This window comes from Anabas testudineus, chromosome 2 (assembly GCF_900324465.2).
Source record: "Anabas testudineus chromosome 2, fAnaTes1.2, whole genome shotgun sequence".
In the NCBI taxonomy this organism is placed as follows: domain Eukaryota; kingdom Metazoa; phylum Chordata; class Actinopteri; order Anabantiformes; family Anabantidae; genus Anabas; species Anabas testudineus.
The window spans coordinates 22,423,263-22,451,206 of NC_046611.1; the positions used below are offsets into that span (position 1 = coordinate 22,423,263).

The 27,944-nt window shown below is 39.9% G+C and overlaps 1 protein-coding gene across 3 annotated transcripts in view; it reads left to right on the forward strand.

Annotated features, from left to right (window-relative positions):
• Nucleotides 1-25,805: 25,805 nt before the first annotated feature.
• dlgap1b (discs, large (Drosophila) homolog-associated protein 1b) overlaps nucleotides 25,806-27,944 on the forward strand; it is an 81,684-nt gene continuing 79,545 nt past the window's right edge. For all 3 annotated transcript variants that reach the window (XR_003299042.1, XR_003299043.1, XM_026364392.1), the window contains exon 1: nucleotides 25,806-25,957. The gene's annotated coding sequence lies outside the window, so the exon portion shown is untranslated. The remainder of the gene's footprint in view (nucleotides 25,958-27,944) is intronic.

Consider the following 27,944-nt stretch of genomic DNA (forward strand, 5'->3'; position numbering starts at 1 on the left):
GAAAATATTAGTTTGAAATCTTCACAAATTTATTAAAAATAAATAAAAACGTGTACATAAATGTTCGCAGCTTTTCTTATGACACTCAAAATAGAGTTCTGGTGCATCCTGTTTCCACTGATCATCCTTGAAAGATTTCTACAACTTGACTGGAGGAAAATTCAGTTCATTGGACATGATTTGTAAAGACATACACCTGTCTCTATAATGTCCCACAGTTAACAGTGCATGTCAGAGCACAAACCAAGCCATGAAGTCCAAGGAATCATCTGTAGACCTCACAGACAGGATTGTATCGAGGCACAGATCTGAGGATCAACAAGATTCTCTGATCTGATGAAACAAAGATTGAACTCTTTGGCCTGAATTCCAAGCGTCATGTCTGGACTGCTCAGCACCTGGCCTATACCATCCCTACAGGGTAATATGGTGGTGGCAGCATCATGCTGTGGGGATGTTTTTCAGTGGCAGGAAGTAGGAGACGCGTTAGGATTGAGGGAAAGATGAATGCAGCGATGTACAAAGGCATCTTTGATGAAAACCTGTTCCAGAGCGATCTAGACCTCACACTGTTCATCTTTCAACAGGACAACAACCCATAGCACACAGCCACGACAACAACGGAGTGGCTACAGGAGAACTCGTGAATGTCCTTGAATGGTCCAGCCAGAGCCCAGACTAGAACCTGATTAAAAATCTCTGGAGAAACCTGAATATGGCTGTGCCCCGACACCACCCATCCAACCTGATGGAGCTTGAGAGGCACAAGAAGACTGGGACAAACTGCCCCAGAATAGGTGACAAGCTTGTAGCAACATACTCAAAAAGACTTGAGGCTGTAATTGGTGCTAAAGGTGCTTCCACAAAGTATTGAGCAAAGACTGTGAATACTTATGTACATGTGATCTTTTTTTGTTTTTTATTTGTAATAAATTTACAGACTTACTTTGATATTATGGGGTATTGATTGTAGAATTTTGAGGAAAATAATTAATTTTCCAAAATGTGGAAAAGTTAAGCTGTGAATACTTTCTGGATGCACTGTATCATATCATCCCCTGCTGAAGGAAAACATGATCCTGAGGCACAAAATTAAATCAGCTTAGCGACTGGTTTTCTAGTCACTGCTGAATAATTGTGTCTTGCTAATAATAGAGTTATGAAGGCATTAATGCAACCCACTAGTGTAAGTGAAGAGTGGCTCTTATTAAAACAGATATCATGCTTGCACTTCCAGCTGTTTAGCAGTTTAGTCACCAGAAAATGATGAAAATGAACTGCAGCAGGCTTAAAAGTAGACTTACATCATGTGGTGTAGTCAGTGTTTTTGCAAAAAAAAAAAAAAGAAAACATGTGCACTAATCAAGCTTAGCATGTAACTCTGTGTCATCCATAAAAATCACTACATCCTGTTCTGAGTAGATGTGACTCATCTAACTCATACCAATTTGTAAATACTCTTGCTCTGTTCTCTTCCCATGTCGGAAGCTAAAGGGACTTTTTTATTCTTTCCTGAGCACATTACTGTAAATCACATTCCTGACCTTGTCCTGCCAGGTCGGTCCCATCCCCATAAATAGCTCGTCATCAGTTATTGCTGTTACTACCACAATTTAATGTTGTCAGCAACTATAACTTTAAAAAGTCGTTTCTGGTAAGTGACTACAGGGAAAAATGTGATTTGATATTTGCTGCTAAACCTGTCACATAAATTCAGTGATGTGCCTTCGGTTCTGGCCTGCAGTAATTGTGAAATGAATAAATAAATGTTAAATGTGGAGAAACAGGAGCTTTTATATTAGGGCGCCTTCTGTTTGGTCTATGATCCTACAAAATCACATGTGTTGTAGATGTTGTGAGTGTTTCACAGACACCATTGGTTCATCTGTGTGGAAAATGTAGAAGTGAAGCTCTCCACCACCTGGGTGAGTGTTGAGGTATTCACTGGCTGCTCAGTATGTATTCACACGTTCACTTCTATCATTTTAACATAAAACATAAAACGTGGAAGGTGCGTCTTGTCTTTTTCAGAAGGATTTGATCTGAATAATAGACACTAAATGTGCTGTGGGAGATATAAGGCTAAACATTTTGAACTTCAGAATCACCAAATCCTCCTCTTTTCTCCCGACAAGGCTGATACTGTCAAGCTCGACTGTCACCCGTCCCTGAAAGTTAATGATATCTGTCTGCATTGTACCACCCACACCTAATTACAGCATCAGCGTGTGTCAGTGGTGGGTGCAGTAAGAATGAGTTCAGACAGGCAAGGTGTTAGGCTGTGATGTGCTGAGGCAAGCAGCACATCATTCTTTTTCTCCTCTCCTAGAAGAAGAAAAAAGCAGAAGAGATTCAATAAATTGTGAAGATGGACGAGTGGAGGTCATGGACGGCAGCGTGCCCAGGGAGCAGAAACTCCTGCACATCAATGGTGCTCCCAACTTGAACTTTTTTTTTTAAAGGTAGACAACAATGACCTCATTGTCATTTGGATGCATGCCAAAGACTGCACCACACCGCGTTACAGCAGAAGTGTGTTACCTACATATGCAACATTATACTGTATATGCAGCATAAGCAGCTGTGGGTCAAATACAGTAATACGGTATGTTAATACAATGCAGAATAATGAATTATGGAAATCTACATGACAGCAACAAACTTCAGCTTGTTCCTGTCATTTCATTTTTTTCCCCTTACAAACTTCTTCCCCTGAATATATTTGATCCCACTGCTCTAGTTTTAACATTATGTTCTTTGGCTCCCTTTCCACAACAGGTCAGACATTAATGTGTTATAATTACACACTTAATCCTAAATGAGCATTCACCTTCATGCCGTATCTGTCTGATCCCCTTAAACCTTATATTCCATGCCATGCTCTCCTCTCTCTCTGAATGCAGGGCTTGTGTCTGTCCCCAGAGTAAAAAAAAAAGTCTGTATGAGCTGCAGGGCCCTTTGCTATCATGTCTTCTTCTTCTTCTTCTTCTTCTTCTTCTTCTTGAATAACTTCCTTTTACACATCACAAACTCAATTGAGCCCTTTAAATATTAACTAACTTTCAGTTAGTTAATATTATTATTTTTTTGTTACCTCAGGCTTTGTACCTGTTACCATTGTCCCCTCCTGGCTCAGTTTCAGTCTGACTTAATTTATTAAACCTAGTATGTACACTATACTTCCAAGTGCTTTACTCTAAACCATCTGAAAGCCACTGAATCTCTCTAAACCTCTGTTTGTTTGTTCCCTTAAGCACATGAGTGTCCAAGCTGTGTGCTCATCTATCCCTGTCTCTCCTTGTTTGCTCCTCTCTTCTCTCCCGTTTCTCTCAGGCTTCTCTGTGCCGGTCCATTGGCTGTCCTGGGATCACATCCCCTCTGTTGGTTTTAAGTCCCTTATAACAGATGTTTTGGATGTCTATGTATAGTAATGCGTTCTTTTCTGTACTCATCTTTGCATTCTCTTGTGCATGTCTCTTAGTTTTTTTTTCACATTTAAGGGATTTTTGAGGTGGTGCCAAAGAGACACAGGCAAAATGGAGTGGTGCAGGGCGAATTCAGCAAGCAGGCAAATGGTTGGCAACAGGCAGGCAAAAGGTGAAGTCCAAAAACAGGCATGACAAAAAAAAAAGGCAAGCAGGCAAAACCAGACTGAAAACAGGGCTTGAAAGCAACAGCTTGTATGGTACAATGGATGGTCTAGCATCAAAAAAATGGAAGTAGGCTGGTATACATGCTAGGGAGCTAATAAAGGAGCGGGGAACAGGGTGAGAGCAGGGAATCAGTTCTGTTGGAAGGGGTCAGGGTTACTGCAGGGCAGGAAGGAGTGGCTGAGGCTCAAATGAGAAATCGAGGCGATAGAATGGTAAAGACAAACAGAGAGTGACTGTGAATGTGACATAATGCTGCTGTACAGACTGTAATTTGACTCAACTTGAGTGTCACGCAGGGGAGGCTGGAAAGTAAAGCTGGATGTCATCGGCATAGCAGTGATACAGTAAGTGAAGCATGCAGTGCATGAAGACAACGCGTGTGACTAGTGTAGAGGAAAGAAGACAGGACAGAGAGGTGCTGCTATCGTAAGGCTGAGTGGCTCAGACACTGATCCTTTCAGGGTTGCCTTCCCATGTCACCTGGAAGGAAAGATGAGGGCAGAGCCTCTTGTTACCAGAAACACTGTAGTGACAAAGATTTTACAGAAAAACACAAATGGCAGAAAGCTGTTTAAAAAGCCTTAAACAAGAAGAAATGCAATCCTATCAACTTTTCAATATCAAACAATCCATACATGGATTTTTCTCAATCATTACTCAAAGCTATTGCATGTGTAGTTTTAAAATCTCCTGAAAAGACGTGAAACAATAGATAAAATACTATTTTTAAAACAACACTGTTTTTGCTTCTAGTTTTAGCTGTTGTGTTCTATTATCCTTATGTAATTTGGAGTTGGAGTCTAAGATGAATTGTATTGTCACTATGTATGTTTTGATATGGACTCCAGGATGAATAGCTGCTGTATTATACCAGCTAATGGGAAACAAACTCACCAGTCTTCATTTGGCGAGTCAAAACACTTTAATTGCCTTATTGCTGCACACAGCCTTTCAGTCCACCTCTGTGATCTCCCTGGAAATGTTTGGCTGCTTTTTAGACATTGCAGATAATATGGAGGACAGAGGTGTCGTTATTGTGCAGCGATCATCTTGATAAATTGCTCTGACCCTGTGTAGTGCTGTGAACTTGCCAAGACTGGAAATACTGCAGCGCCCTGCTATGTTCCCGGAATTTCAAGCTGCTATAAATGACAGAATGAGGCTTGTTTTGCTTTCAGAGTAATATACAGAGGAAGGAATGGTCAGATGCAAGGTTATATGATCTGTTGCTGTCAACATCACTCTCAGTATACAACACTTTTTCTTCTAGTTGTTATTTATTCATGACTCCTCACCCAAGCTGACTGGGTGAATCTGACCTAGAGATGCTTTAACCACTGCATGTATGTGTTCTGAAGGGTATAAATAGTCAGTACTGATATGTTTCAATTAATATTTTGTTTTTGAAAAGATAATATTAAAAAAATCATAGTGGAATACAGTCAGGGAGGGATTTTCTCTCTTATTTCTTCTCGCATCTTGGATGCACACAATGTAGATTAGATATTCAGCCTTATTCACACCTTTCCGAACATAACGCATGCAACGTATTTCAAAACACAGTGAGTCAGTGTGTGAATTGGTCATTTAACTAGCTGAATGAAAGTTATTCTAGATGTCTGTCAAAACACGAATCCACATATCTTAGAGTCCCCAGTTTATATTCTCCGGGGACAATGTCATTATACCACATGAGTTTATCATCTCCTTGAACAAGGTTTTTAATTCAAGTGGTTACATGCCAGTTTGTCTAAAGCCCTTCAACTTCATCACAGTATCATTCCACTCAATAATCTCCTCTGCATTTCTCTTTTAAGAGTGCCAACTTTGCTACTTTGCATTAAGTCTAAGTATAAATCTAGCACAGTGGAATGATACAGTTATTTCTGCTTTCAATGTTAAAACAGTTTGATCTACAGTATGTTAGCCAGACTCCAGCTACTACATACCTTAAATAATTACTATCCTGTGGATAATTGAATGGAATAGCTTACACATAAAAAATACAGCTAATTTGATCATTTTAATTTAATTATTCTTCAATTATTCGACATGAATTTATAATTGAAATTGTTAATGAAATCTTTTTAACTGGAAATTGTCTAATTTCAGATCTTATGCCTCAAGTAATCCCCCGACTCATCTTATAGGTGAATAGCCTGAGGTATTGCCCTAAAAAATAAGGAAATTAATAAAGTACTCAAGGTCACATGCCATGAAACTCTGAGAGGAGCCATTCATCTGCTGCTCCGAGGGACCAGCCAAGGTAAAGCAGGCTTAGGCTTCATATTTTTTTAAAGTAAAACATTTGCATTTTCAAGTGCAACAATGAAGAAGTGTGGTTTAGAATGGCAATAACTTATCTAATATGGTTCTCCTGCAGCCAGGAAACGCTTTGAATTTACACAAAGTTGTCTTATCCTTTCACATCTGTTAACATATTTGGATTCAGGATTCATTTTACTCTCAGTTGTTTTTATGTGTGTGAGATCGAGGCTGCTTTCCTCCAATCCCACTCCCATTTTACTCATTAACAAATAAATAGTGCTGGTATCCTGCTGCCCCCACGGCAACACACACACACATTCTTATACAGTCCCACAACAACCCCATGCATCACATGTCATCTCAGACACATGCAAATGTGTGGGGAGCACTTGTTTAACAGCATGAAGGGCCCTTTAATCTGTAATTTGTTGCAATCAGAGACCCTGGACCTTTGGGGTACGATGAGTCAGATACTTGAAATTGATCCCCTGCTAGACGCCACACAATCAGGGTGTACTGTCCTGTTTTCTACGTCTGGACATTTTGCTTTGCTCTGTTGGTGACAGACTCAATATGAAGTCAGTAGTGATCCATCTAATTTAAGATGGTCAGCCTTTTTCCTCCCAACTTATTGACTGCAGCTGTGGTTTAGATCCTGGAAACATATTATTATTTTCCCTGACATCATGAACAATTTTGAATCAAAGACCGTGCCATGCTGACAGAGCTTGCAGCATAATTTCAAATTGACATTTGCTTATACAAAGTACTATTTAATATTTTCTTCAGCTTGTAAATTTGTTGTACCTCCTCTCAGTAGTACTAAACTTTCCTTCAACATTACAATTCACTTTTTTAGGACATAAACACATTTTGGATTGGAAATAACAAATTCAGTTCAGTCAGAAAATTTGTTAGTTAATGTCAGATAGTCGGTGGGGAAGCAGCTGAGGTATAATTCTGCTGACATGTGTATAAACAACAAACAGCTTATAGTAGATGAACAAATGTGAAAGCATTAGTGTAAGAAAAATACATCTGTGAGCGAGTGCAGGCAGATAAGTTGAGTTGTGCTGTCATTTTCACACAATATAATTCAAATGAAGGATTATCTTTCAATGTGGCATTCAATTATCACGGAAGCCCTTGTGTTTTTAGCACTTCCATGTCTATCCGCTGCTAAACAGTAACACACAAATAAGCAAAAAGGCTTATGTTGAGCATGAAGAGTCCTTGTATTTTGTCATTATTATTTTCTGCAACTTCACTCTCAAGGCGCTCCTTTTGTTCATTTATTTTGCCGTAATTCCAGTACAAGACATTTCCAGTTGTTTTCTGCAGGCACAGTTTGTTGACATGCACCTTCTAAACCCCCGACTGTGTGCACATTCATTTTCTTCTCTCACTCTTGCATTTGTTCACCATATACAATGTCAGTAAAATGAAACAGACTACATGTTGACACATTGCGAGACAGTTATACAATACAGGATTGACACACAAGTCAACTTACACACAGGCAAACTGGCTGTGAACTGGTAACATAAACATGCTGTGTTGTTACACACGCTGATGCAGAATTGTAAGACATCTATAGACATACGACAACGTGTTCAGAGTCTGAAAACGTCATAATTTCATTGCCAGTTTTCAACTGTTCAGCTGTGAGAGTGATTATAAACATGTCACACCATTATTTCTCTTTTTAAAGAGATTTACAGACCACTGAGAACTGTTGTAATTATTACTCCCTTAATTACAAATGTAAATTGAAGTCTAGATCTTTTGATTAAGATCAACAAGTTCCTTGTTGGTTTGCATGTGTCCTAGAAGACTGCTGTACATCATCAATGCTCATCTGCCACCACCACTAATTTGTCAGATCTAGATTTTAAAAAATCATCCTTTTAAAGTGATAATTATTCCGACATTTTTCTCTCTTTGGTGTCTGCTGTCCCCGTATATGGACTGAGTGAGTTACTGTTAAATATGGAGCAATAGGAAACAGGGAGTAGCAGCTAATTAGTGTAGCTGTTTCATGGGATTAATTAATTCAAAGCATTTACATATAGTCTAATTGTCTTGCCAATTGGTGTCACTGTGCCACAGTTGTAACACTGAGGATTGTTGAAGTTTGTTTACTTTCAGCAAAAGCCAAAATGTCACACTTCAACTTGTTGTTGCAATTGTTCTGTCTGCTGTTTAGAAAAGCACACGCCACATGAAACAATGTTGAATACTAATAGAAAAGCATTTTTTCAAAAATGTTTTTCAGAGACTTGCAAAAGGTCCAAAATGTATTGTACTTACTCAGATAAAAATACTGCACAGACTGGATTATAGCTTATAACTTGAAAATTATTTAAAATATAACAAATAAATGCTTAATAAATACAATAAATCACTACAAAATAAGACATTTTGATATATGATTCCTGACTATAGTTTATCCATGATTTAACTTTTCAATGCTTTATTTTAAACATGTATTACTTCCGAAAAAGAAGCTAGGTAGCATAGGTAAAGATGGTTTCAAATTTCAATATTTCTAGAAGCCATTCTGATTTCAGAATTTATTATTATATTATTTTATGCCTAAAACTTAAAAACTGGAACTTTTAAAAGGCATTCTGATTTTACTTCCTGTTTTCAATCTCTAGCCGACTTTTAAATTCTTCTCATGTTCATAATAACATCAAACATAGACTTCACCCAGAGAGCGTCATAGAAATGAACCAAAGAAACAAAGAGTCATTGATTCTGATCCCTAATGACTTGTTTCAGTTGCCTGTCCTGACAACAGATGAAATATAAATCATTCCTGAACCTAACCAAGTCATTTAAATTAAATAACTAAAATCGGTGGCAATGGGATCATGAGGTGATGTTGGTGTATGGCTTCATTTACAGTGAATGTCTACTTACTAAACTGATTACTACCGGCAACTCGCTGTTTGTTGTTTCCAAAAGGCTGAAGACCAGTCATTAAAATGTTAGCGATAATTGATGCTCATCTGTGTAGCCGAGCATGATTCAATATTCCAAGCTAATTTATACCCTGCAGAGTGGGGGCTTGAGTGGGAGGAAAACTTGGCTCAAGGTAAGACTCTTTTTCCAACCCAATCTCTTTTCTTGGCGTAATTATATGAATTAAATTAATTGGGAATACACATTTGCATATCTGGGTTATTTCTCTTATGGAGGAAATGGTCTTTGGAGAGTATAGAAACAATTACAAGACTGCCAGACAGTAAAACACCTCAATTTCTTCTTTCATATCTGTCATTTCCTCTAGTGTTTTACTCCAGGGAGAATTTGGCCTCAGTACTCAAGAGGAATGATGTGATTAAACCACAGTGCAATATGTGGAGGAGTCACATCCATGAAGCAATTGAACAGGAGTTTGCCACCACCTTTAACACCTGACGTCTTTAAATTACTTTAAATGCTTGTAGGTATTAATAAAAAAAAAATAGCAATTTACAGAAATAGTTCCCAGGGAGGGGACCAGTTGAAATTAAGTTCCAAAGAAAATATGATTGGACTTCTGTAAGCCAATACTAGATGATAAATAGCATGCGGGAATTCATTTCCTTCATTTGTTCCTGCTGTGATAATACTGGACACAGTCTGGGCCAGCCATTGCTATTTTTAATGAACCAAGCTGATGCATTATGTTGTCAGGGGTGAAAAGACTACTTGACTGTCCAACTCAACTAGACGTTACTTAATATTAGCATAAGTACAATTAGATTTTATATTACTTCATTGCAAAAAGGCCAATGGGACTTTTGACTGTAATTGTCTGAGTATGCCTGCAATCTTCCTTTTTAATACAATTATGCTCTCCAAAATGGTCATATGTTGTCATAGGCAATCAGTTCCCAAAGGAACATCTTAAAATGTCTTATTTAGTTTGTATTTATGTTTTTAAACCAAAACATTTTCATTTCTATTATTAGAGAAGACTAATAAAACAACAACGTATTCAGGTTTGAAAAGCTAGAACAGGACTCTTTGTAATTCAAATTTAAATAAGGCTTAAATAACACAATTTTTCTGCTGCATTTTCTGTTGAGCTAAAAACCAACACCAAATCAGCCCTAAATAGAAACAAAATACTGCTGTTTGAGCCACAACATCATTCCAGCATGCAGTTCTTGCATCTCCAAACATATTTTCGCCAGAACTAATGCTTATGAAAGCAGAATTTGCTTGCTCAAAAATGTACCAGTGTATCTGACTCGTAATTAGTGATTTTACACTTCTGTATGTGCTAGCATGGCCTCTGTCTGAAGCGACCCTGAAAGCGAATCAGTTCTGCATTACGGAGCCAGAGATTATGAAGCAGACTTTTCTCTAAATGAAGCAGTGGAATATATTGCCAATGCGACTTTATGATCACGGTCAAAGACATCCACCCACTACAGAACGCACTTTGCAATCTAATGTATTTCTGTAAACACTAAAATAACACCTCATCAACAGCAGGCTAAATGTTTTTGGTTTTTTTTCTGTGTAGTTTGCTGTGAATTAATCACTGATCTGAACATGTTCAAAAGACGTAATGTCTGTGCATATTGCTCTGAACATATGTGAGTGTGTGGAAATAACCAGCCAGTTACTATTCGGCAGCAGGCTGCAGATGGACACCAATTTGCTCAGCTGTGTGGTCACCATATCCATCTATGGACACATTCAGTCATTGTATCTCTTTTGTCTTTTTTTTTTCTGCTGCTTTCATCTAACGTTCAGTTCTATTCAGCTCTGTGTCCTCATCAAAGGTCGTGCTTCTCTTCCCCACAGCCAACGGGCATGTTTGATATTCCATTCTGTAAGCCGCATCAAGAAAGAGGGCACTTATAAACTTGAGCATGTGTGATTATCTCTGCAGCGCCACGTCACACACAGTCAGAGACACAGAGAGGGAGTGGGAGAGGGTATAGAGGTTGAACCTTTTTGTACACCAATTAAAAAAAAACATTATTTTGAAAAATAAACAAACAAACAAAGCTTTAATTCTATTTTCTGTCAGAATTGAAGTAGGCAAGTGTGCATTAAGTTTTCTTGTATTTAGACACAAACACCAGATCAAGTTACACACAAAACCACACTAGATAATATTTTTATTTGTTTAAAAAAATATATATATAGTTTTAAATCATAGGAGTTTCAAGAATGGAGAGCTTTTCCATACAAAACTTGAACCACTGTGCCATCTTCTGGTATAGCTGAGCTTTCTTTGTCACTTCACATCGAGAATGTGAAGTGAGCATATGCTGCCCCCCTTTGGAAATGAAAAATAACAAAAAAATGAAAATTGTAAATTGGCACAATATACATTTTTGCAGAAAGTTTTCCAGCTGGTGTGAGTTCTGACGTTTTGGTTTAGTATTTATTGCCTTTAAGTTGGTACACAGTCCCAAAAGACTCCTTGGCCAGATGTTTGCTTTACTTCTCCATGATGGAAATAAAGAGCACAGGGGAATCTAGTGAGACTTTTCTCTTTATGCCCTATAGTGCTACCCCTAACTTTCCAAAATGCTGAAAAAAAGGTTACTATTACTTAATGACCAGGCTTTAATATTGCTGCAGCTTGTTTATATTAATGTATGACATGTATATCTTGGAGAAGCTGAGGACTGGTAACACAGTTCCAGGTAGATCACTACAGAAGGCAACAGCAGCTTTAAATGATAATATAGTATTAAGGTAGTGTTTTACCAGCAATAATTATATCATAGTATAACATCAACAACTCTGCTTCAATGGAAACATGTTGGCATAAAGCCCTTGAAAACATAATCACACAATAATCACAGCTGAAAAAAACAAGAAAAACATATTAATGTGTCATCTATCCTGAGGTCTAACGTTATAGTTAATCATCGTCCTGTTTGGTGCAATGAAGTATGTAACATCATCATTTACTAAACATAGGTCTGCTTACATACCGCGTTACTATATGACCACTGTTTTCACTGAGAGGAGACCTGTCAGCTCAGAAGAATGAGAATATACACTTTGATTCCCTGTAATTATGTGTCTGGTGCTGACACATGGCTTTGAAAATAAAAACACTCACACTTATTATGCATGGCTATTTGTTTATTTATTTCTTACAAAACCTGAACATCCATTTCAGTTGTGTAATGCTGACACTATCCTTTCATATTTTTTTAGTATACAAATTCATTGTAGTATAGTCATTGTAAATTGCAAATCAACCAAAAAACATTAACATAGAGAAAAATAAAATGACATTATGTAACCCTAACCTAATATTCGTAGAAAGACATTGCTTTGTGTCAAGGCAATTTCTGCTGGTGACATATTGGGTTCACTGTCCCTGTAAAGTGGCTGTTTGTGGTGCTTCCATGTGACCAGGGCAATGCGTGCCACAAACACGATGCAGGAAATAGCCAGGATCACAGCTGAAGAGGCAAGAAGAGATCCCACAATTATTGAAGAGGTCTCAGAAACTAAAATGACCAGAGATAGATGCAATGAGCTAACTGTCAAACAGTACCTGCAAAACTGTAAATGTGACTTTCAAGAGAGTCCGCATTGTCCAGGGTGGCTGCCAACCACAGGATTACTACAGGGTAGATGGTCACGATGTAACGCACATGCTCATCGAGGCAAAAGTTCTCCAGCAGAAACCTGGGAGCAAAGGCAGATAATGACAACTGATTTGGGTTCCTTTGCTTTCATGCCATCTCTAAGCGGAACAATAAAACATTCAATAGCTAAGTGACTAAAACACAGCAGGGATTCAGGCGCACCAGGCTAACAGCTCCATCAGAAGCAGCAGTAGTGACAGCAATGAGCAGTTACATCGAGAGGTTACTGTCTTATGCTGTAGGTACACTGTCAGGTTCAGTAGGGTGGAGAGGGTTCCCCATGTCGCATACACTGCCACTCCATTTTGCACCTGATCCAAGACAATGAAAGAAGACTTCAAAGCTTGAAAGATTAGCAATGCAAATGTGTAAGTCCTGCAACTATCCATACCGTAAAGTCTGAACAAAGACCAACTGATTGTACCAACTCACTGACGGATTCTTTTGAAGTGCAAGCAGCCGGGGCTGATATTGTCAATCATTCACAGAATTATTTAACATTTGACATGTTAGACAACACTCTATACCATCACCATCAAATCGCTAAATGAGAATTTCTTTTGAAGGAGTGGCTGCCACGCGCCACCAGATCAGCTTCAACGGAAACAATCTGGATAGTGGATACTAATATATTCCTTCATTTGGTGTTTGGAAAATGTCCCTTCAACGTCTCCCCTGGGTGCTCCATTGAGTTGAGATGTGGTGACTGTGAAGGTCATTGCATTTGATTCACATGGTTTTCACACTCATTAAACCCCTCGGTGAGCCTTCATGTCTAACTGATGGAGGTACTGTCATCCTGGCAGAGACCACTACCATCAGTATGGGATTGTTTCAGCATAGGATAAAGGTGATGTCCACCTGAGCCACCAGATCCCCTCAGTGAAGGGAATTTTTCATTTAATTTGTCTCCTGTCTGTAGCGTCACACTGATCGTACACACAAGGGCTCTTTATGCTCTTTACAAACTGAGTGCCTTGGAGTGCTGTGTTTTTGCACTGTATTTACACACTGTTTCACACTGCAAGAGCACCTTTTCTTCCTGAAAGTGTAGGTTTTATGAGCTTTTTACTAACTGTTTCTGTAAATCAGCAACAAAATCCACTTGCTTCCTGTTAACATGTTATCATTTTCAAAAATCTTATATTCCAAAGTCCATATAAATAAACTATCTATCATATAATATTACCAATATTCTGACGAGCCAAAGGTCTCTGATGTGATGTTTGTTTAACCAGGCTCCATATATCTTCATCCCATGACAGGAGAAGAACAGCATCATGTAATTGGTGAGAGTCATTGATGTTGAGGTTATTAACGCTGACCCCAACATCCTACACACACACACAGAAAAGCAGATTGTCAGGTTATACAGAAAAAAATGCCGTAGTTATTCATGGTAATGATAGCTAAACATGTTTCAGTGGCCGACCTCAAGTCATACACTTACTCTCTGTCGAACAAAAACAGCCAGGTGGTGCTCAAGCAGAAGTTGATAATGACAGAGACATGAAATCCATAGGGTAGCACCGCGGGCGTGGTGTGCATCCATTCATAAGCACTCCTGCAGGGAGCACAGATAATATTGTTAGATTCAGACAACGTGTGCCTGTGGGGAAATAATCAGAATCTTTCGTACGCTGTCAGAGAAATCTGCAACATGTCGAGGACTGAACAGAAGCAGACTAAACAGGTGGAGAGGTTTTCTGCATGCATAAGAAAAGAGAACTGTATTTAGAGACAGAGAAAATTCTGCAGTCTGTGTTACATTTTGTAGAAGATGCATGGATGTATGACAAACAGTGCAGAGCCCTACCTTCTACAGAGTCCCACTAAAAGATACAGAAACATGGCAAAAACCCAAAAATATATGAAATCCCAGACAAACAGAGCCCACTGTGCAGGAGTTATCGGTGTCATATATTTTAGCATCACATCTTCTGTCCGATGCTGGAAAACACCTGAACCGAGATAAGCACATTTTATTGTTTATTCCATAGACGCCATTCAGAAAACTTATTTGATTTGTTTGACAAATATTAACCTGATTCAGCACCAAGTCCTGACAGACAGTTGAACGCGATTGCAGCTAAGAATACAAGAAACCCGAGAACCATCAGCGCAATGCGGGCTGGGTTGTGGTTTACCATGGTGATGGTCTGAGGGTGAAAAAGTCCCCAGCAGGATACAATTGTTGGTTGAAATGAAAACGTCAAAAGAGCAACAAAGCAATCCTTTCCTGATACAAAAAAAAAAAAAAAAAAAAAACTAAAATAAAACAAAAATAAAAAATTGCATGTATAAATTTTCTTTATGGTTCTTCCACAACAAATGTTTGCCAGTGTCTGCAGGTCTGAAACAGGGACTGCACCTATCACAACCTGTCTTGGCATAATATATCAGAAGTAGTGTGATGTGTTTTTATGGTCCTTCGCTGAGCATCTCTTATCTTCTCCTGTCATAAACAATCTACCGGGAAAAGACTAAGGACCAGAGCGTGAGAAAGCAACACAGAAAATGAGGCCATCATCAGAGACTGTGGAGTCAAACAACAAACCTATTGTTTAACAAATGCAGCATCAAATTCAATAAGGAATGATGTGGCTATGGCATGAGCTAACCCGGAATCATTAGTTAAATTTACTACTTATGCAGGTTATATAATTTAGCATGGGTTTAATGTTTCACATTCTTTAACAGAAATTGAGCTTTTTGTGGTTATGAATGATAAAAGTTCTCCTGATTCTTTTTTCTCACAAATTGTTAAAGAATCTCCTGGACTTATTATTTACTTTTTACTGTGCACGTTCACAGTATGTGTGTGGGCTTAAGTTAAAGTGTAGGTTAGAAACCTCCTCAGTTCGTTTTTTTATACTGTGAATATCACACTTGTCATTCTGATGTCTTGTGTGTGTGCAGCTTCTTTCCACACAGTGGCACCATTGCATGACAGTATGGCAACGAGGCATTATGAGAGAATATGGTACCATCTCACTTTTAATTCTCAATTAAATGCAGCATGATTTCAAAAGACGTACTGACGAAGAACAGCTGGAGCTTTTTACCTGGGGATCTGTGTCTCTGTCTCTCACTTTTCACACATATTAATGTAGCTTTGAGATGCAGAGTGCCACGCATTTGAACTAAGGTCAAACTATTTAGTTGCATTTAGGTTTCTGAGCTTTATTTTAATGCAGATTTTAGCTTTATGTACCTAAACATAAACATAAACCTAACATAAAATAATTACCTTTACATATTACAACTGTCTGTTATGGAGTTAGGAAAGAGGACTGTCAACAGTGATACAGATGTCAAAAAATAACAAACAGTTTTAATAATGTTCCAGCACTTTTGTCAATTCGTCATTATCCATATGACCCAATTATTCTGCTTCTGAGGACTGGGTTTGTGGGCAGGCAGGCCGTGTGTAGGGCGGCACAGCTGACATTCATGCTTCCTAACGGAAACCTCCCCTGCCAGTTTCTTCACCGAGCGCCAGATGTTGCCTTTTGGTCTACTGTACCCAATGCTGAACAATAACAAGCGTGGAGCTCCTGTAGGAGAGGCTTGGATTAAAGGCTTTGTGGATGATCGCACACAAACACGCAGCATATATACACAGCATACAGAGGATTGCGCTCTTTCCGAGAGCACACACTATTTACTAGAGGTGAGTCATAACACCTGATACATGTGGGAGAAAGTAAGAGCTCAGTATTGATGCTTATGAGCACAAGAGGGTTTTCATGATCATCAAGTCAACAAGCCCTCCACAGCGTACAAAGCTAAATTTACCAAAAGAACACTTAACACTAGTGTTGACTTTAAACCGCATACGGAACGGTATTTATTTTTTTTATTTCTGATTTTGTAATCACCACATTGTGTGTGGATGACTTTTTCAAGTAAACTGACTGATTGCTGTGACCCGTACTGTTGGCAGAGGACAAGGCCCAATTTGTCGGCTGCTCATCATCTAATGAGCGGAATCATATCCAATTACATGCCTGCCATCTTTTATCGCTAACATTATGAGAGATATGTGCATGATGGGTATTAACCATATCACTGTCACTTTGGTAATACATTATGATTCACTTTGTGACTCACGTAGGTCTTGGCAACGGTGAATCCTCATAGGCTTTCTGCATCACACAGCAAGTACATCCACACGCTGTATTATTAAAATATAATCAACATTTTAAAAAATGAAAAAAAAAGAAAAAACATTGTTTGACTGCCAGCGAGAACAGTAATTACCTTGAAGTGACAGAGGCAGACAAACATTCCCTGTTTGTGGCAGGGAATATTGATCAATCACTGAAGAAAAACTACTTGAAAAGATCTGAAATTCAAGTCGTTATGAATGCAAACAGCTTCGCTGGCATTGTTTCTTTGCAGACTGGACTGGACAACTGGGACATTCCTACATGAAGCGCTTGGTAATTAGGGACCATTACTAACAAGCTCTGTGTATTTGGACTGTTTATCTCCTCACAGCCCGGGCTATGTGACTTTCACGCTGTATTTGTGGACGACATTTGTGTATCCCTCTGGAGCCAAGCCAACCCCTAATGTCACAATTACATTGCCATGACCAATAGCGGTGGCTGTGCCAACTAGATTACAAATGAGGATGGCAAAGGACGGTAAAGGTGAGATGGGGGATATTATCCTTCAAATGCAATCAAGAGCCCCAGAACTACAGCGCAGACATTACTGGGAACGGTTGAGCCTGTGCAGCATTTAAAGATTTACAACATTTAAAACCTTAATTATTGTGTGAACAGTTTCTGCCATTTTGCAAAATAAATAAAAATACTGAAGCTCTGAAACCTGCACTTGCTCAATCATCACTTAACACAAAAAGTGAGTTACACCATCATGGGGTTTGTTTGAAACTGAGATTGATTCACCTCTTTTCACCAACAGTAGACAACATACAGTGTTTTCAGTGTTGATGGAAGGATCACATCCAATCTTACTCCCTCCTATCCACACCTTTCCGCCTCTGACAAGCTATCACAAGAGATAAATCTCCACATTCGAAACCACTTTGGTCTGTAAGAACCTGTCAAAATAATATTTTCTTTCCTCCAAAGGTCCCTGGTAACCGCTGCTGTCTGCTGCTGAGCTATATTATCACCAAACAAAGTCTGGACACAACACATGTGTCGTGTCATGAGACTTTTAGAACTCACAATGTGCACGGTATTGACAGCACAACCTTTCTCGGTGCCACTGTCACTCATATTCTGCTAGTGTGGCCCATGGGAAAACCACGATGGTCTTAACTTTCCTTCCTGAGAGGTTTTCTGTTTTGGGTCTACTGATGTCTGAACCTTTCTCTCAAACTCAGATTTTGGAGAACTATGGAGCAACACCCAAGATCAGTTTAAGAGAATTTCTCCTAGACTAGTGAGCAAACGACTTGAGGGACATTGTACAGTGCATATACCACATACTGCAGCAGTGTTCATGGGTTTCTCTGGAATCACTGGTTGGAGGTACAAAGATGAAGAAAAATTATGTTTTCAGATTCAAAATTGAGCTGTACTTGAGAAACACAATGCTCTGAATGAAAGAGGCCACATGAGAGAACAACACACTGTGTTATCCAGCTCGTCTCTAATTGATCCACTCTGAGAGCAGGCTGACTTTCCATCATGCAGATCACAACCACCTGTGTGCTGACTGTGTGGTGCCTTCGCCTGTTCTGCTTTTTTGGTGCAGTCAATGCCTGACAAACTTCTCTTTTAAACAAAATGTTGCTTGATTAAATATGCTTGAAGCTCTCAGTGCAGCGTGCAGAGTACAAGTAAAAATAAAAATGAAAATCTGTCTGACATGACCAAAATAACATTAAAATAAATGCCTGTCAAACCTTAGTGTAGCCCCTTTTCCTGCTTTAATCAAGGCAACTGTGAATCTCAGAGAAATGAGAAACGAGAAATCCGCTTCACTCAGACATTATGTCTTTATTCTCAACAAACTTGAGCATGTCTAGGAAAAACAATCTGACATGATTTTGGGGATTTGGTGATTTGGAGGCATGAGTCACATCTTCACAATAACTAGAATTACTATCAGCTCTCCTACTTAAACTCTTTGCCATAAGAAGGTATCAGCTCACCTTTAAACAGATGTACTAAAATGAAAAATGAAAAGCCTTTTGTTGTTGTATTGACAATTCATTGGGATGCTTGGTGCTTGGTGCTATGGGACATCGTCAATGTTTACTGATATTTAATCATCATCAGACACTGAAGGGTAGATTATTAAAAAAAAAAACTTCCCAAAAAGATGAGAATGAGTTTTTCAGGAATACTAGAACCATGAATAGTTTGATAAGTATGAAAATGAGGGATATGATATGTTCTGACTTTCACAATCACTACATTAGTGAAATTATTGACTAACTGAGCTTGGAGCTTGGCTTTAGGACAGAAATGCTGGTTTGTCTCCTGGATGGATTGGCAATAAACCTCATCCAGACATCAGGCTACTTTTCTATGTGTATGGCTGATGCCTCTCGAATAAAGAAGAAAAGTGATTTAGATTTTCAAATTCAATCATTTTAAAATATTTGGACACTTCTCTTAGACCATGATTTTAATTTGTCAGCATAGGGGTCTGAATACTTTCAGAATCTACAATAATTGCTGGATTCTCTTTTATGCACTGACCTTAATAAATTATCCAACAACTCAAAGTTAGAGAATGCAAACGGCTGCAACTGCCCAATTAAAACAATGAGGAAATGTCGAGCAAACCCAACCATCTCGACTTCTCCAAAGTTTTACACATGCAGAGTCGAGTCTACAACACAATAAATTGAACAAGAAAGTTAAAAAGTGCTTTCTGAAACCACTGCTGCACTCGAGTTCCCATCGCACAACACACTAAACTAAGACAGAGAATCTGTTAGCATGTTTCCATGCTGACATACACAGAGACTGTTAAGATGTTCTTCGTGGACTTGACAGGTATTTGTTCCCGCCTGGTTTTCTGCCTGACTCTGCCTGTGAGCTTTTGTTATCACCTAATCTTTCAATAAAGTCACTTCGCTGCACCTGCCTGCTAGTTGTGTTTGTGCTCTCCTTCCTGATGTATCCGCGATTGTGACACAACCAGTCGACACATCCTGTGTTGCCAACCTGCGATAAGACGTAACAAGTAGATGTCGCTTTAAATAGAGGGATCACAAGCCCAAATAATACCCCCAGTCTTAGAAAGCTTATTCTATTTGAATTTAAAAACCACTTTCTGTCAAGCGGCTCTTCTCTTTTGAACTCACGTTGCATCATCCATCAGGTTCAGGCTGGAGAGCACAGACTGTATCTCCTTAAATTAGCCACACTGCACCAAAAATGATGCAAAATTGAAACAAACAAAAAGAAGAAAAGAAAAAAAAAAAGATAAATTGAGGTAGATTGAATGTTTATTATGCAGGGGACAAAATGGCAACCTCACAAAGATGACAAGCATGTGACAAGAAGCAGCTGCAGAGAGACCGATGTCAAGAGAAATGAGGCGCTGTGTCTACTGCAGCGGCGTGGCCCCTCTGGTCGGTGTAATGATTAATTATACTATTATAAGAGAAAGTGTCTCATTAAGGTGCATACACTCAAAGTGTGGTTATGCCTAATGGTGGCTATAGAGTAATGATCCTTCCCTGGCATCCAGGGTCAAAGCTTTCCTCCCGCAACATCTACCCGCAGCCGCAGCAGCATGTCTTCAGCAGCTTTCTTTCTTTCCGCCCTCCGTGATTTACTTTCATATCCCCCCCACCCCCGCTCTTTCATCTCTGAATCCAATACTGTCAGAGCTATGAACTCCCAGAAGCAATACACGGCGGTTTAGTGGCATTGTTAGAGTGTCTCAAATGTGGAATCGCTTGATTCAAGGAAAGGTTTGCATAGTTTTGTTTCTCACAAAGACATTTTTCTCCTGAAACTGCTTTAGGAAAACTCCATTCTCAGGTGCTCTTACAATGCACCATCAATTGGTGCTATTTTGTAATAAAAACGTAATGGCTGTATCGTATCTCATTCTACGGCACTAGTGCAATGATTCATTACATTTTCCCAGAATCCATAGTGACATCCAACAGCATTAATGTTAATAATGCTAAAAAGAAGAAAACTATTTTTTAAAGCTTCCTGTAGCTGCAGTGCATCACAGCACATTGAAGTCACTGCCAGTAAAGCAGAGATGTTTCCCCCTTGTTTACAGTCAACTTCATCCTTTAACCTATTCAGCTTTCTTGAAATTAATTGACACAAGCAGGCAGCTAGAAACCAACTGGGTTTTTTCATTACCTTAATATGAAGGTAATGAAAAGCTCATTTTAAACCTACACAGTTGAACAGCTACAGTACACTTTCTCCTTTTTTAGGGGGGCTGATTTGCAGAGTAGAGAGATGGATTTGACGTAAGCTGTGTCTTTTCCAAGGTCACAGTGTTTAGTCAATATGAGAGGAGCCCTTCAGACACCTGTCACGTCAGCTGGGACATCGTGAATTAAAGGGTCCACCGAATAAGAAGTCAGAGTCCGAGAAAAAGAACAAAAAAGTGAGGCAGAGGGCAAAGAGCAAGAAAAGTGAAGTGAAAGCGGTGCAGTGAAGCAAAGATAATGTAGTCACTGCTCGGTTCTCTCAGCACCTTCTGTCAGTGAACAGTTCAAGCAGGAATTGCTCTTGTCTGTCTCTACCGAGAGGACACGGCAGCTACAGAATGACAACATGGTGAGAGAAGGTAACAACACAGCGCTATGGTGCAAATACAAGCAACTCTGCTGTAACCAATGTCTTCTGCAACGTTTAAGGCCTTTAATGTCAAGGTTGCACATAGGTTATTACTAGAGAGCCCTAGCTCTTCCCCATTACTGGAGGGTCACTGATTCAATTTGGGGAGCAGCCTGATGTTCATCTGCAGATCTGTGTCCTGTCAAAATGTTTCTGAGCAAGACACCTAACGTCAGCTTGCTTCGTCGCTCACTGCTAAACAATAGAAGTGCCAAACTGACTGATAGCTTTGTATATCGACAGACTGATTGATTGACTTGACACAGCCACCCTAAGTGGAAACAGCCAGTCTGACTTTCATAAAGTGAACAAACTAACCCGTGATATAACTACATCACGTCCAGCACATACTTCACCACTCCTGCAAACAGTTTTTATTTTAAATTAAGTTAACACACTCCTTGCTGTAGTTTCATTTTTAGTATGCAGAGTGGTGGGAATCTTGTCATCTAAAGGATAATTTGTAGTCTGTTAGGTTTCTGAAGAGTGACAGGGCATATGATGTTGAAGCTATGTAGCTGACTCTTTGCAGCAGTATTTCTGCTCATATGTAGCTTTCTGTCTGTCTGGATTTTTAGTTTGCTTCAGTCACATCATGTCATTGTGACACAGGACTTTGTTTTGGTCCCACGTGTAATAAAATAATAATAATAAAAATTAAAAAAAAACAGGTCTTGAATATGAATGACATTTATTCCTCTGCAGTGGCAGGAAACACAACGAAACCTCTGGAGTAATCAGAGCTTAAGCAGAATTTTAAAGCTGACACATACTAACGTTAACCACAGGATTACGACTGTGAACCGGCCCTCCCCTGCAGATACCCATTTGGGAGAACTGCTAAGAAAGCTTCTATTAGGTCTCTCAAAGGGCCGTGAATGTGCCTCCAGTAACAGTCAGAACTCCCCCCAGCCTGCCTGTCTTTCCAGGTGAGATAAGGGAAGTCTGACAGTAGCCTCTCATGGCTGATTAGCTCAGACCGCAGCTCTAAGACACTGTCCATGCTCCACTGGCTGGTGGTCAGTGAGTGTGTCCTCTGACCCTCCACCTCACACACTATGTAGCGACTATGTATAAACTGTTTTCCCTGGGTTTCTTTGTGCATCTTTTAAAAATAATGCTGCAGGACGCTTCTAGCAGAGTTACTCTTGAAGAGGTGCTCTCCTGCCATTTTGCCACACTAGAAAAACATGCAAAACTCTGTCCTGCTCCTCACAGTACAGCTGGTTTAGTCTTTTGCCTTTATCCACAAATCATCAAACCATGCTCCTCATCCACTTCACCGACAGACTCTGTGACTTTCTCACTTGTGGTGTTCAATCTTTAATACTTCATTGTGAATTTCTTGTGAAATGTTTAGGGCGGTGTGACAAGCGCAGGACCCATAGACAAAAAAAGGGATGAAGGAGAGCAGCTGTGTGAATGTAATTAGTTCACACATGAAACATACAAACTGATTTCTCACTGAGGGCAAAACACTGTTGTGATATCAGCATTTCTTTTTCTTTGAAGCCTCATGGAAAAACACATTGTGTATTCCACCCCCTGCATTTGAATTATTCAGCTGCAATGCCATTTCTGTCCCTGGTACTTACTAGGAAGGCTGCAGATTGGCAAAGCTTAGCATACTATGAAATATCAGTATATATCAGTCGCACAAACACTATGTTCTGTGTGTAATATTTATTGAGTAATTACAAAATGCAACATGTTCGATGTTTCTGAGCTTACGACCAACATGCCCACCCTGACATCTGCTCTTTGCATTCAAAATGTGCATACATGCTGCAAGGTTTAAAATTAGAAGGCAGTGTTTACATGCCACTTTCCAGGGTGGAATTAATTTGCTTGAAGACAAAGAGGCCTGAATTAAATCAAGTCGAAAAACGATAGAGTCTTTAAGTGAACATCAAAGGTTTGCAGACGTCCCTCTGGGCTGTTTTCATGGGCATTGATCGAAAACGCTGGGCGGGAATGTGCTTACGGTTTCCCCATCCAGTGAAACTGATTTCATCCAGCCACGCCTCGTAGCTGAGATCTGCTAATCTCTCAAGTCTGAAATTGTTCTGAAGGGTGAGTGGCTGTAGGAGGAAAAGATGGGAAGGTGAAGCTGGAACTGGGGGACATCTGCTGCCAACCACTTGTGCGATCAATGTGCTGCCACAAATAAAAGCACGATTCAGTTCTTTTTAGATGTTATGCAATTCAGATTGCTTTTGTTTTATTCAGCATGCAATATTCATCTTCACAACCAAATACGTTTTTCTAGTATTACTTCATGTTTTGGTTTGATTTTAATTAAGCCTTTGACTCTTGAAGAGGCTGCCATTGCTCTGGCGGCATCAACAGAATTTCTAATGATGTAAAAGTGATTAATAATTTACATTAATCTGGCTTGTGCTTCATCTGTCAGCATCATTAATTTGATTAATTAAATAGATTTCTGTGCCATAATAAACTATGAGATTCCTCTGTTTGCAGAGTCAACACAGGTAAAGCCCACTACACATGGTGTGCTGTGTGACAGGACACAAATGCATGCAAAACAAGCATGTAAAACAGAACAGTGCTTCTCCTTAGCTGAATAGTTGTAGGCTGTCAGAAATGTGATTTAATGGTAATTGCTCCAACAAAGTAATCTAACAGTTACTTTGCACTCTCTCTGTCATCTTTCATATGTTTGCAACTGTCTCCTTTGGTATGAATTATTGATAAATAGCTGGCTGTTGCATGCTGAGACAGAGAGAGAAGTAAAACATGGACTGGATTCAGCGACAGCAGGATTCACTGATGTCTTGATTGCAACATGACCATAATGTGTTAAAACCTGTGCTGTTTTCATAGATCCTTTTTTCTCAGTTAATCATTTTTAAAATAAAGTGTCTTCAGACATTTTGAAATATTTTGCTGAAAAGCCCCAGGCATCTTATCTTTCCTATGTATTTTCAGGAGACATTTCAGTGTATTCCTCCGTTCCTCAGTCTCAAGACAAAAGTTTAGAGAGAGCAGAGCCGCACAAATCTAACTCCATGTGCGCTGTCCAGGCGAGATACAGTGATCCAAAAGAGATCACACGTGCACGCTAAGAGACTCACTGCAACACTGAAGGTTTTATTGAAAACAAAACACAATCTTGTATTTGAATATAAGTAATGATAAGTACATCGTATACACACCCCTACTGGTTGTTTAAGTCTATGGTTTGCACGAGCCGCACTAGAATCACGCAGGATGTCACAATTACACCGACAGTAGAAGTCTAAGGGAGTGTGAGAGGGGAAAACTGACAAGTTTAGTCAAAATGAATGTGAATGAGTAGTAGATTGTACTAATCTATTTCACCCCAGTTAATTCATAAGGCCTCACTGGCAACACGGCTCATCCATCTTATTAGCATACAAGCTCCAATGTGGCCAATAATTATAGCTGTGTGTATTTCTCCTTTCTCTCACCATCTTCCTCTCTCTGAGTATTTATTTCACTGACACTTTCTGGGAACGCCTTTATTGACTGACTATCACCAATAAATTGTTGACTGCTGGTTGATAAAAAGGCTTCAGGCTATAGTACATCCCCGGATAATGTCTCAATGTAGATGTTTCCTTGTGTGCTGTCACATTGAAGCCATGGCCTTGTATTATATTGTACTGATTTGGTTAAGCCCATACTAGCACACACTAGCAGCCTACAGCAAGTTCAGTTGCTGCTGCTGTTGCCAGGGTTAAGCCATTAAAGTACACATCCTTGTTATTACTGTAGATCCAGGCTGCTGAGCGGACACAGAGCGCAGAGCTGGGATGGTTCTTGCTCTCTCCCAGCAGAGTAGCCTCCAGTCATTCATTAGCATCACTGGTAGAGAAAACAGAGGGTGAAGGAGTTTGTGTGATGTGCCTGTGTTAAACAACTGATTTTTTAATAATAAATGTCTAAAGAAATGATGAAGATGTTAAAAACTACACAAAGTTAAACATTGACCCCAAACAGAAGTACAGATTCCAGGTGACTGAAAGAAACAATACAACACAAAAATAGAGGTAAAAATGTTATGGATGCTTTTTTTAAATGCACATTGGACCAAGTAGCTCATTTGTGCTGCAAGACAACATCCTTCTTGTTAGATGTTGAATTATGAAACACATAGGAAGCCTTAACATCATGTCATCATGAGTGATTTGACACATTCGTTGCACCTGTCACTCACTTTACACAATACATCTGTGTTTATCACCAGTATTAGTAACATTAGATGCAGCCTGTGTTTTAATATTACTCTTGGTTTTGTGGCCACGGCTTTCAGTGAAATGTGTTGCAGGTTGTGTTAAGTGGAAACCGGGATGATCCAGGTTCCGGACTCCATGCCGGACTTTTCCTTTCTCGCGTGAAGCGCTGTTTCATCCGTTCAGTGATGCCTCTGCAGCTCACAGACGGAGCGATACAGGAAGATAGGCTACTACAGTCGCTGGGACTCTTACCATCCAAGTGACGTCCTTTATGATCAATCCCGATTTGCAATAATCCCAAAGCGACAAAAAGGCATCTCAGTGAAACTCAGAGGATTACTGAAGAGGCGATTCCCGGACTGCCAGTCTGCAGTGTTGACAAGGTAGGAGGCAATTACGCAAATTGTTTACTGGCTCCATTCATTCTGCGGTGAGAATTTGTTTTTCACTTGTCATCAGTGAAACTCGAGTGTGTTTCTAAACGTGTCCTGTCAGCAACACAACATGAAGTCCTCATTCAGCTTTTCTCGTGTTATCAGGTCTGGCATGACCCATTGGGCTGATGGTTCACATTTCCATAACTTTCATATAACCTATAAGACTCTTGAACAAACGAGGCAATTTGTTTGGACTAAGTTCTTTTCCCCCCCCCCTGTGGCACGTTATCAGCATCCCTCACCACTTGCAGTAAGTGACAGCGACACGAGAGTAAAACATCCCACCGCCCTCACCGTGCGCCCTGACGGAATCACCGCGTCTGCGATTGCGTCTTTGGCATTTTAATAGGAGAGGATCAGCTGAGGGAAATTGCTCCGTTTGCAAAAAAAAAAAAAAAAAAAAGAGCATGACTTTATCTTTGTGAACACTAAAAGCCAAAAAATAAATAAACAACAAAACAGACTGTAGCTGTCACTCGTGGGATGCAGTGATGGGGGGTGGGGGGGCTCATATCATTCTCAGTGGTCAAGGCTTTAAGGTGTTAATCTGACCACATCGTCCTTCCATCTGAAGCCCTGGTGTCGCTTGTGGTCTGCACAGACATCACCGAACCAGCCTGAATGTGTGATACCAGTCATTAAAGTACTGCCACAAGTAGTAGCCCGTGAAATACAGACAAACATTAACTAACATTACATCTGTAAATTACTCTCTACACTAACTCCAGCTGCAGTGTGAATGGATCAGTTCATCTGCAAGAATAAAGCTGTGCTAATGGCTCCCGGTGTGGATGAAAATTACATGCTATTAGAATAGACTGTAATTATTGTTGTGTATGTGTAGAGGGGCAGCGAGCCAATTGGAAAGGAGTGCAATTGTTGTTCTGACTCCAGCAGAGGTAGAGCAAGATTCAAGGACGGGAGAAAGGGATCAAGGCTAAGAGGTCAGCCTAGTATGAAGGAGCTGCTGGAGTCTCCTACCAGACTGAATTAAGCAAAACGAATAGAGAAACTTGCAGCTCACACAGAGACTCCAGATTTGAGGGAATACGCTGCAGATTTAGAGCTATATTTAATCATTTTTCCCCCTCCTCTGTCTTTTTATTCTTGCCTACCCTAAGAGAACAGTGTTGCAAGGCGGACATTTTTGCAAGCTTATCTCAAAGAGGCAGCGAACAGCCCAGAATCTGTTGATCTTCCCTCAGTGCCTGTGTCACTTCCTCCAACAATAAACGTGCACGCTTTCCTTGTTAAACTCAAGCCCCCCCCTCCCATCCCATCTCCCATTAGAGACCCACTGCATCTCGCTGGTACGACTGTAGTGGGTTCATAGAACTGTTGAGACGGAGTGCCGGAGTGATCATTAGCTGTCTTTCTTCTTTGCCTGTCAGATAATGACGGACTCTGTTGAACTCCCAACCCTGTGCCTGCGCTTCAATAGCTTTCTTTTTGGCTTCATACTATGATCAGCTGCAGTGGATTCCTTCCGTAGCGTTTCCATACGTCTCACCCACCTCACAGACGACAAAAACCTAAGAATCCACTGACTTGAGGGTTGTACGTGACTGCCTGTTCTTTATTCCCATGTCAGTTAGCAGACGGCTTATCCTGCTCCGGTCCGTGTTGTGCTGTTGTTCAACTAAGCACTGCCGGTGTTCGTTAAAACACAACGAAATCAGCTGCAAAATACCTGTAAACATGGCCTCAGCTGCTGCTTTCCACATGCTGCCAGTGGAATATTAAGGATGCTTTCGAGGAGAGATAAGAGCTGGTGAATATTTAAAAATCTCTGTATATTTTTCACACTTCCTACATGCTGAGGAAGTCCTTGCTTTGCTTTGTAATTATGCAGATAATGCTGTCCGGATGCAAATGTGTCATTGAGGAAGTCCGAATGGCCTTGTTTGTGTGTTTGCTCTGTTTTTGGGCTTCT